At 35.7% G+C, this 11,466-nt stretch overlaps 1 non-coding gene across 1 annotated transcript; it reads left to right on the top strand.

Moving 5' to 3' along the window:
* Positions 1–200: 200 nt before the first annotated feature.
* Positions 201–307, top strand: LOC125350980. Its single transcript, XR_007210879.1, has one exon. It is a non-coding gene; the product is annotated as a U6 spliceosomal RNA (small nuclear RNA).
* Positions 308–11,466: the final 11,159 nt, after the last annotated feature.

The following is an 11,466-nucleotide window of genomic DNA, read 5'->3' as shown; positions in this document are numbered from 1 at the left end:
GAGAGCTTGCTTCGTATACATGAGGCCCTGGGTTCGATTCCCCAGCACCACATATACAGAAAACGGCCAGAAGTGGCGCTGTGGCTCAAGTGGCAGAGTGCTAGCCTTGAGCAAAAGGAAGCCAGGGACAGTGCTCAGGCCCTGAGTCCAAGCCCCAGGACTGGCCAAAAAAAAAAAAAAAAAAAAGAAATATATGCACTGTGCTCACTTCCGCAGCACATATACTAAAATTTGAACGATACAGAGAAGATTAGCATGGCCCCTGCGCAAGGATGACACGCAAATTCGTGAAGCGTTCCATATTTTTGAATAATTAGCACAGGTTTAGGTTAGTCACAGCAGAGGATCACAACAGCCCAATAGCTGTACCCTTATGAACTCAAAAGATGATGCTAAGTGAAATGAGCTCCATGTTATGGAAACAACTGTTATATCACTGTTGTAATTACTTTCAGCATGCGATGTGAAACCGTAGCTTCTATTGTTGATGATCCTCTTGCATGCCCTTCCTGTGGTGGTACCTTCATTATCTCTGTATCTTATCTGAGTACATTGGAAACCATGTATACAGGCATTAGAACTAGGAAACAGTAAGGGAAGACCAAAATCGAGAGACACAGGGTAAAAAAGACAAACGATTACAAAAGCAATACTTGCAGAGCTGTTTAGTGTAAATCTACTGAACAACTCATGGAAGGAATGGGAAAGGGGGAGGGGGAAGGGGGAAATGAGGGAGGAGGTAACAGTACAAGAAATGTATCCAATGCCTAAAGTATGAAACTGTAACCCTCTGTATATCAGTTTGACAATAAAAAAAGAAATGTATGCACTGCCTTACATATGAAACTGTAACCCTTCTGTACATCACTTTGACAAATTAATTTAAAAAATAGTGTATCAAGGAAAAGCACTAGTGTTCAGAAAAATGGCTTCTTTATCGCTGATTTTTAAAGTGTCAATAATTGTTGTTGTTGTTGTTGGTGGTGGTGGTGGTCCTGGGGCTTGAACTCAGGGCCTGGGTACTGTCCCTTGACCCTCTTTGTGCTCAAGGCTAGTGCTCTACCATTTGAACCAGAGCTCCACTTCTGGCTTTCTCTGAGTAGTTTATTGGAGTTAAGGGTCTTATCTCATAGACTTTCCTGCCAGGCTGGCCTTGAACCATGATCATCAGATCTCAGCCTCCTTAGTAGCTAGGTCTACATCTGTGAGCTAACCATGCCCTACTAATAAACATTTTTATAATTAAGGTTTATTTTACGTTTACAATTACATTATCAGAAAATATTGTTAGATACTTTTTGTGTCAAGGAGAGTGTTTATTAAAGTTTCTTAATGCATGATTAGACTTTAGTGTGAATAATTGAATCTACATAATGTTTCAGGTTTTATATGAAGCATTTACATTCATAAGTCTTATCATCTACAATCTCCATCCTGAACTGAATGTTCTAATTATAATTTAATTGAAAAACTACTAAGGAAGCCAGTACTGAATAAAATTTCAGGACCAAATATGTATTTGACTTTTTGTTTTAATTAGAAAAATTGTAATTATTGATGCATTAGAGGTTCTTTGGAGAATATAACAAAATAAAAATTCATTAATTTTTCATATAGAATGAGTTTGTACTGGTTATTACACTTCCATGACAAAGTTACCAACTTCAATTTTTAAAATTAATTTTATGTATTTTTTGATCCCAGGGCCTCATGCATGCTAGGCAAGCACTCTACCACTAAGCCATGTTCCTAAACCAATTTCAATTTTTGATAGTCTTGACAGAATAGCTCCCTATGGTTCCATTTCTGAAATTTATCATAAACATACTTTTGCTAGTGTGAATGAAGAGTTTTGGTTACATTCTTCTGTAAGCAAAGTTGAAATATAGAATTTAGAATGTTTTATCCTAAGTGATATGGGATAGGGAAAAAGCTATGGTATGCTAAAATATGGAACTAACCCAAACACCCCTCAGTAGATGAGTGGATCAGGAAAATGTGGCACATATACACAATGGAATTCTATGCCTCTATCAGAAAGAATTACCCTGCCCCATTCATAAGGAAATGAAAAGACTTGTAAGAAATTATACTGTGTGAAGTGAGCCAGACTCAAAGAAACATGTTTAGGTTAGTTATAGCAGAAGATCACAGTAGCCCAATAGCTATGCCTGTATGAACACATACGATGATGCTAAGTGAAATGAACTCCACATTACAGAAACAAGTGGTATATCATTGTTGTAATTATTTTCAATATGCCATGTGTACCTTTTTTTTAAATCTTTTTTTCCCTCTTGTATTCCCTTCCAGTGGTTTTACCCCCACGATCACTGTATCTGGTCTTAGTACCCTGGATACTATATATATATGTGAATTAGAACTAGGGAAGGGAAAGGGACTACCAAAATCGAGAGATAAACGATAAAAATACAAATGGTTCCCAAAGCAACACCTACAAAACCATTTGGTGTAAACCAACTGTACAACTCATGGGTGGAGGGGGTGGAGGGGAGGATGAGGAAGGAGGTAACAAGTTTAATTATAAATGTACTCACTGCCTTACATATAAAATTGTCTGAAACTGTAACCCCTCTGTACATCACTTTGACAATAAAGGAAAAATGATATTTTAAAGAAAAGATGAGAAATTGAATTATTAGCAAAGACGGATGTACACATATGCATTAATAGATATGGGCGACCTCGAACCATGTCAAGACCCTTCTTAGCTGTGTACTGTCATTGATACCTTGAAAAGAAATCACCAAAGGTTCTTTCTTGAGCAGTAGTGCATATTCTATTACAAGATTGTTATAATGGGGGGACTGGGGAGGGGGGAGACGGGGAAAATGAGGGAGGAGGTAACAAGTTGGATAAGAAATGTACTTTCTTTACATATGAAACTGTAAGCCCTCTGTACTTCACTTTAACAACACAGAAGAGAAAAAAAAACATTATAATTCATGAAAAATGATTCACTAAATACAGACAATATTTATATATAATTGTATATAGTTTAAAAACGGTCATGTTAAATAAATGGTTAAAACATAAAAAGTACTCATAGTTATATCATCAGTTAGAGGATTTACGGTAATACATTAAAATAATACATTGTAATCAAATTACTTTACATATATATGTTCAAATTATATTTTACAGGGACTTTCTACAGAAAATATAATTTATTTCTTTGAAAGTTCTGTTATGGGGACATACGGGTGTTTTTCATTTTTTTTTCCTTCCAGGTATTGAGTACTGAACTCAAGGCCTTAAATATTCTAGTCAACACTCTACCACTTAACCATACCCCAACCTTTTATCTGTGCATTAAAAATATTTTTATTTTAAGTAGTTGTATAAGGGAGCTGCCATTCAACAAAGCAATTTATATATACCATGCATCTTGATCTGTGTCTTGCCTTCAACATCTTCACCCCCTCTTTGACCTGCTCCTTCCTTAGTTTTCTCAACTCTGTGGTATATACAATGAATTCTTACCTGTATTCTTCTCCCTTCCTCAATTCATTCTTCTATCCCACAACTCTTGCCCTCTCTCCTTGCAAGTACACATTTCCTAATACTTTGTTGGGAAAAATAATTATACTATTTGTGCTCTCCATAAATTCTATTGTACTTTAGTTAATTCATTTGTAACCACTTGCATAATAGGTAGTGTGTTTACTTACAGATTTACAGGCACATTCTAGCTCCCACAATGAAAGAAACATGCATTCTGTGTTTCTCTGTGACTGGTTACTTCACTTAATATAATTTTTTTCCAAGTCTTTCCATTTCCTTATGAAAAATACAATACCATTCATTCTGATGGCTGAGTAGAATTCCATTCTCAATATAGACCACATTTTCTTGATCCATTTGTCCATTGAGGTGCACCTGGGCTGATTCCATATCTTGGTTATGGTGAATAATGCTGCAATAATCACAGTTGTACTGGTAGCTTTAATGTATCCTTGTTTTGTCCTCTATTGGATAAATGCCTGGGAGTGTAATTTCTGAGTCCTAGGGTATTTCTGTATTTAGTTTTTTGTTTTTGATACAGATTATCTAGGCTGGTTGTGAACCTAAGATGCTCTTACCTCTACCTCCTAAATAGCTGGGATTACAGTTATTCACTATCAAGTTTCGCACAATAGATGACAAAGTTATTTATTCTATATCAGTTTGATATCTGAGTATATAAAGTTTACAAAGCAAAATTTAAGGTTCTTTCATTTTATGGTTGTAGACTCTGAGAGCTTGATACATTTTTGGCAAGTAATCTACCATTCTTTTCCCCAAAGATTAAATTCTTTATTAAAAATTGCAAAACAGTGTTTTAGTGCAGTATTATTTAAGATAATGAATAATATGTTGGCATATGTATTATGAGAAATTCTCCAGAGCTATAGACTTAGGATCTTGGTGGGAATTTTGTTGTTGCTGTTAAATATAAGAGCTTTGAGAAAATCATATAATTGATTAAAATTGATTTTCCCATTCTGTCCTTAAGAATAATTCAGTTTTTGCTCTATGATATAACTTCAGGGTTTGAATAAACTGTTAAAATATAATGATATGTATATATTTCATATTTTATTTTTAAAGTGTTTTACCTTAACATGTAAAACACAATATTGTATACATTTTACTGGGTGTCTGGTGATGTGTTGACACAATATGCAATGTTTAAATCTGATCAGTATGTTCATAACTTCTTCAACCATTTTCTTATCTTTATTGCCTATTAATCAGTCTTTTACTATTCCTTCTGATTTGTATATATATATATGTCTATGTATATATGTATAAATAAGATGAATTATACAGTTGTATTCTACAATATTGGAAAAAATATTAACTACAAAAATTGAGTAAAGCTGCAAATTTCTGTGAACATCATGGATTTTCTAAAAGTGGATTTGTTTCTAAGACTCTCAAGTATTGAATTCAAGTGAGTTTATTACTGTGCATTAGGAAAAATGATTTTTCACCATAAGACTTGTATTAGTTATAATACTCAGGGCCAGACAGACTTTCCAGAATTATCCTGATCAATATACATACTGGCTGATTTGCTCAGGATCAATTCCTTGATAACGGCTTTGTTAATCAATTTTCAAACCTGTCAATTCACAAAATCTGAAGTATTCCATCTTCTTAGTCATTGTTTAGATAAATATTAGAAAGTTTCATATATATTATAGGAAATTTAATATTATACTTACACAATATATTAGCATATACTACACAATTATTATATAGATTATGTTATATACATAAATATGTGAATAATAGTACAATTTTCAGTATTACTTGACTCACTGAAAATTACCTGACAGTAGTTTAATCCACATTTGAATTCTGGTGTGTTCTTACTTTGTAAGGGGTTACTGTTTCATATGTAAGGCTGTGAAAATGCAACTATTCTTAGGTGAGAAAACTAGGTAGACAAATTTAATATTTAAATCCTGGAGAAAGCTAAGCTTTGTCTAGTAGAGACTAATTTTTTTAAAATAATTCTTGTTTGTAGAATCCTCTTGCTTGGATTCAGTGTTTTCTAGATTTGAGCATGGACCCACATAGGGGAAGAGGGACTCAACAAACAAGAACACCAAATTCGCCACAAAATGAGAGAGAGAGAGAGAGAGAGAGAGAGAGAGAGAGAGAGAGAGAGAGAGAGAGAGAGAGAGAGAGATTGTCTATATGTGATAGACATCCCATGGCTGAACTCAGTGGTCAAAGCATTGGTTGATGTAACCAGTGCTGAGAAACAAAAATATCACTTTCTCATGTGAGCAGGTGAATTTATGAGCTCTAGTAACAATAGAAAGACATAGAGAGCTTAAAAAACTTGAAAGTGTTTCTTTTTCTAATTTATATTTTTATTTCTTTTATTTTTTTGTAAAGTTGATTTTTAAAAGTTATGACTTACTGAGTGACTTGTTTGTGTTTATTTGTGTGGTACTGAGGAATTGAATCCAGGAAATCATGCATGTTAGGCAAACACTACCACTAAGCCAACAATCCTGACCCATATTTTTATTATTATTATTACTTTTTAAGTAGTTGTACAAAACAGTTATCATCCAAAATGTTAGTTTATAAGTATAAGGCATCGTGATCAATACCATCCCTTTCACCATTCTCTCACATCCCTCCCCTCTATCCTCTCTCTTCAATTTCCCTAGGCTGGCTCTTTCATACTGAAAAAGAAACTCCATCAAAGATGATAAAGTCTTGTGAAGAGATGAGCAGCAGTTGAAAAGATAGACGGAATACTTCACCCACTTCTTTGCCTCAACTTTCCACCTGTTCAACTCCAGCCACTATGGCCTATTTCTGGAAGAATTATATTAATTATGCCTCCCTTTCCTGTTGGTGCTCCCATTGGCTGGAATAATACATTATCCGTTTCCGTCTAAGTACTCCTTTGCTTGCCTCCTATAGAACTTAGCCCAAATAACAGTTCCAAGGATCTTATTTGACTTTGTTCTCTTTAATACTATATCAAAATATACTACAATATACTGGATTATATTTATAAGCCTTTATCCTTCCCCAAGTGATTGAAGCTCCATGAGGACAAGGAGTTGGCCTGCTGCATTCAATGTCATTTCCTTATCAGAAAACACATTGCCTGACATATGGCAGACCCTTGGTAAATATTTGCTAAATGAATGTACTAATCGGCAAGTATCTGTTACATGATTATAAACTTCTGTTCAGCAGATGGTTCTGCATGGGAAGGTACTTAGGTCTAAATAAGATTTAGCACACAGCAGACGTTAGATCTTGGAACAAATAGACTACTTTACTTCATACACAGGAAGAAACAAATATTATCCTAGCCTCAGCTTCCCCTATCAAATAAAGTTAGTCATTCTTACTTCACAGGTTATTGTAAAGACTAAGGTTAACTGAACTAAAGTTATTTATAGTGGTCTGCTTGTGATTTAAAATTATAGGTCATTATTAATGACAATATTGGGTCACGTTCTGACGAAGTTATTCATTTATATGTTTATATCTATTTGGGTTTTGTATTATGTATTTTGCCTTAGTATTTGTGAGAGAATGTGTGTGTGTGTGTGTGTGTGTGTGTAAGACAGAGAGATAGAGAGAGAGAAAGAGAGAGAGAGAAAGAGAGAGAGAGAAGAGAGAGAGAGAGAGAGAGAGAGAGAGAGAGAGAGAGAGAGAGAGAGAGAGAGATCTGACTGGTACTGGGGCTTAAACTCGTGGTCTGGGTTCTGTCTCTGAGCTTTTGTGTTCCAGGCTATGCTCTACCATTTGAACCACAGCTCCATGTTTGGCTGTGTAGTGAATAATTGAAATTAAGAGTCACACAGATTTTCCTGCCCAGGCTAGCTTCAAACTGTGGTCCTCAGATCTCAGCCTCCTGAATACCTAGGCTTATAAGTATTGGATACCAGTGCACACTGCTGCTACTTAGTTTTAAAGAGCTGTGTTATGTAGTCAAACATTCTTACCATAAGTGAGTTGTGTATATCCTCAAGAAGGCTCTCTGTACTACCCACGTGGCAAGATGACCAGGAAAATATAGACTTAAAAAAATTCCTGACCTGTGAATATTTCAATTGTTTGTAGAATGCAAGATTGGGAATGTTTAACATTTCACATGAACTGATCTGCCTTGCTATTGAGTCACTGTGTTCTGGAGAAGTCCTTTCTGTATACCTCCTTTGTTCTGTAATTTTGGTCTATGGGTTAAGTTGATATAAGATAGATTAGCAAGAACAGAATAATTTATTTGCTTGTTCACTGTACAGACATTCAGAGACAAGTGGTGGCTAACTCAAAGGGGTTGTTTGTGTTTGGGTGTCATATGCCATCTTGACATAGGATAATATAATGTGAATTGACTACAAGGAAATGAGAGTTCTGGATTCCAAAGTTGGTAAATAGTGGCAAGGATGACAAGGAAATGTGTGGTAGACACAGACTATCTGGTTTTGTTTGTTATGGAGACTCATCCCATGCTGATTTCTCTGACAAAGTTTCTTCTCTTCCTCCTGGTACAGAAAAAGGAAGGGTGGTGATACTTGTACAAAGGTGAGTCTTTCTTACCTTACAAGGTAAGAAATGGAGAGAACAGAAAGTTCTTCCTCTGCTTGCTATTTTTCAGTTGTGCCTCCAGGTGAAAAAGATAATATTGACAACATACTGTATTTGGCAGTGAATATTCGGATTCCTTTCAGATTCTTACCCCATGCTGAGATAGCAAGAATTGTTTTCCTTCTCTGTGCTAGGTGGCTATGAAAACACCAGGCAGATGAAAGACCTGTCATTTTGTAAGCAAGCAGGCAGGTTCCTAGCACTACATGAAGTAGAAGTCATTCGGGGGAGCTGCCAAGACTTTAGACTGGAATAGTAATTGTTTTGACTTCCAAGTAGTGCTTGGATACTGTAAACAAGTTTCTGGCTTCTTATCAATAATATTCTTGGGCAAATACTTGATCAGATCAATATGAATGTGAAAAATATTTGGTGGTAGGAACTCTGCATTTGGAAATATAATCACAACGTAACATGCTCTACATTACTTACTGAGCCTGGGACATTGTGCAACATTGTAGTGAAATTACACTTCAATAAAATTGGCACAGGCAGCTAGCAGTCTAATCTGAAACATTGTGGGCAATACAGCTGCTTTCAAATATATCCCACATGCCAATAAATCTCTTGGTCTTGAGAAAACATTTCCTGATATTCAGGAACTTTTCCTTTGTCCCTTTTGGCTTTTACCAAAGGGCACATGAAACTATTCTAGACCTTTGATGCCCACATAGCCTTCACATTCTAGGATTTGGCAGGTCACAATTAAGCACACTCCTGGGACCTATACTTTCAATGATTATTTCACAGACTTTACTGCATTGAGTGGAAGTTTTGTACACAGAGTTCCATCCTTCTTTGTCATCATACCAAAGTCAATATAGCATTGTCCCTAATGCACGCTATTGCTACTGCAGGGTTCAGACTTCATGTGAACCCAGACTAATTGTATAACCTGTGGTAATTTCCCTTTTCCTGTGAACCAACTTATTCTTAAAGTTGAACATTCTTGAAGAGAAATTCTTGATCTGATATAGATATTATCAGAGTTTCCAGCTTGGAATAATCCATTTTTTCCCACAGTTTGTTCCTAGAACATGAACTACATACTATATCCTAGGAAAATTATTGTTTTCTAAAGTTTAACTTTAGAAATTCTTTATAATTTAATTATATTTGTAGATTTGTAAGACATCAGCATATTAAATGAGTTGACAAAGTCTACTAAAATATAAATCTGTTTTACTTGACTCATTCCACATATTACCAAAATTATTTGATCACAATTCTCTCCATTTTTGTTAAGTCTAATAATATTTTAAGAACTATCAATTATTCAGTGATAATTGGCTTAGATAACAGTTTTCATTCTAGTAAACATATGTAAAAGTGTTCTGGGCTTAGAATTTGAACTGCAACCTTTGATTTATTTAGTAATCTCCAATAGAGGTATTTTAGAGAGGACTCTTTAAGGTTTTTTTGTGAAGAGACATTTTAGTCTCTACAGAACACATGGTTTATGTTGAACCTACTCAATCCGAATATTGTAGCATAAAATTTCCAAGGACAATCTATAAACCAACAGACACAACTGTGATTCAGTAAAATTTCATTTGCAAATATAGGCCAATGACTTAGATTGAGCCTTAGTGTTTGAGTAGGCTAAAAAAAAAAACAAAACAAAAACACTGTCAGTAATAACTTAGTTATCTACTACATGGAAGACATAGACATAGGGATCTTTTTATTTTATTTATTTATTTATTTTTGCCTGTCCTGGGGCTTGGACTCAGGGCCTGAGCACTGTCCCTGGCTTCTCTTTTGCTCAAGGCTAGCACTCTACCACTTGAGCCACAGTGCCACTTCTGGCCTTTCCTATATATTTGGTGCTGGGGAATCTAACCCAGAGTCAAGCACTCTTGCCACTAGGCCATATTCCCAGCCCATAGGGATCTTTTAAAGGGAAAATCTCTCTTATTTTCTCTGTAGCCAGATTGGTCTACTGATTTCAGAAAATGATTGAAATTTAAGCCATTGTAGAGTCCATCTCACAGTAGCCACACCAAGATCAAACCATGTCCTCAATAAAGCTCCAGAATGTATTTGACCTCTGCAAGCACAGGAGCAAAGCATACTGTGAATACCCAATTTCCTTGATATTCTAATTCTCTTGAAATGTGCAACAAGAGATTTTTTATAAAAGCAAAGAACACTTTACCAGCAGAAGCCCAAACTTCCTTTAGGAGTTTAAGAAAGACTAGGATGTGCTTCAAACAAAATCTGTAATAAATACTAGAAAATACCAAATCTAGGATTAAGTGAAGCTCTATTGCAGAATCAACAGTTCCCATTATGCACAAGGGACCACCCACTAAAGAGGCATCCAAAGATAATAATCTCTGAGAAAGGAGACCACAAAAATGCGGATGTAGAATTTCATGCAATATATCTGGCAGACACTGGTTGCTCATGTTTAAAGAAGTGATTGTCCCTTAGATATTAGCTTTGCACTGCAAAGTTTATGTTTATCAATGTTTTTTATATTTGTGACTACTTTTGTTAACCCTTTCCAAACATTTGTTTCAACCACAATACCAAAGAAAAAAATCAAAGGGGTCAGTTGTGTTATGAAATAGGTCCAGATTAACGGCATGATAAAATTGCGGTGACAGAAACAATTTCAAAATACCTATTCTAGATACTCTTAAAAGACTAACTAGGCATTTTGTCCAATTATCAGATGCTCAGTGGCCACATATGAGAACCACTTTCTTGAGTCAGCTAAAGCTTAGTTAGAAGATAGGATCTTGGAGTTGATGTGCTAGGCTTTGTGAAGGTTCATTGTCAGGTTCCTGGTGGGATCTGTGTTCTGCTCTCCACATGAATGATACATATGCATTCCATGGTAGGGGATAGCATTTTCTAACTGTGAGGACATTTGGTTTTGATGTATCGATCAAGACAGCTAAGGTGGATATCCAAGGATGCATTTCTTCTCTACTTGAAAGTTGATTTTGTTTGACAAAACCCAAACCAGGAAAGAAAAAGGGCCCATCTCTAATTATCTGCAAAGCTCCAATATGAGTTGATATAAATGATGAGGAGAGAGTATTTACTGATGAAGACTTGTGAACAGTAGGTTTTGAGGGCTGCTTACTAAGATAGAAGTAGGAAGGGGAGAAGTATGTGTTTGTCCCTCCTCCCATCATGTCACAGTAACACAGGAAGATGGCTAGGAAAAAATCATTATCCTAAAGCCTCTCTGACACGGGCTCTAACTAATGCCAACTAGAGGTTCAGGATAGGGGAGAATGGCCTTCCTTTCATCTTCTCTTCAGCATTGTTCTCAAAGCTCAAGGAATCAGCACAAAAACAGTGTACCTTGAG

This window comes from Perognathus longimembris, chromosome 4 (genome assembly GCF_023159225.1).
Source record: "Perognathus longimembris pacificus isolate PPM17 chromosome 4, ASM2315922v1, whole genome shotgun sequence".
Classification (NCBI taxonomy): Eukaryota; Metazoa; Chordata; class Mammalia; order Rodentia; family Heteromyidae; genus Perognathus; species Perognathus longimembris.
The sequence above is the reverse complement of the archived record's forward strand: the minus strand, read 5'-3'. Positions and strand labels throughout refer to the sequence as shown.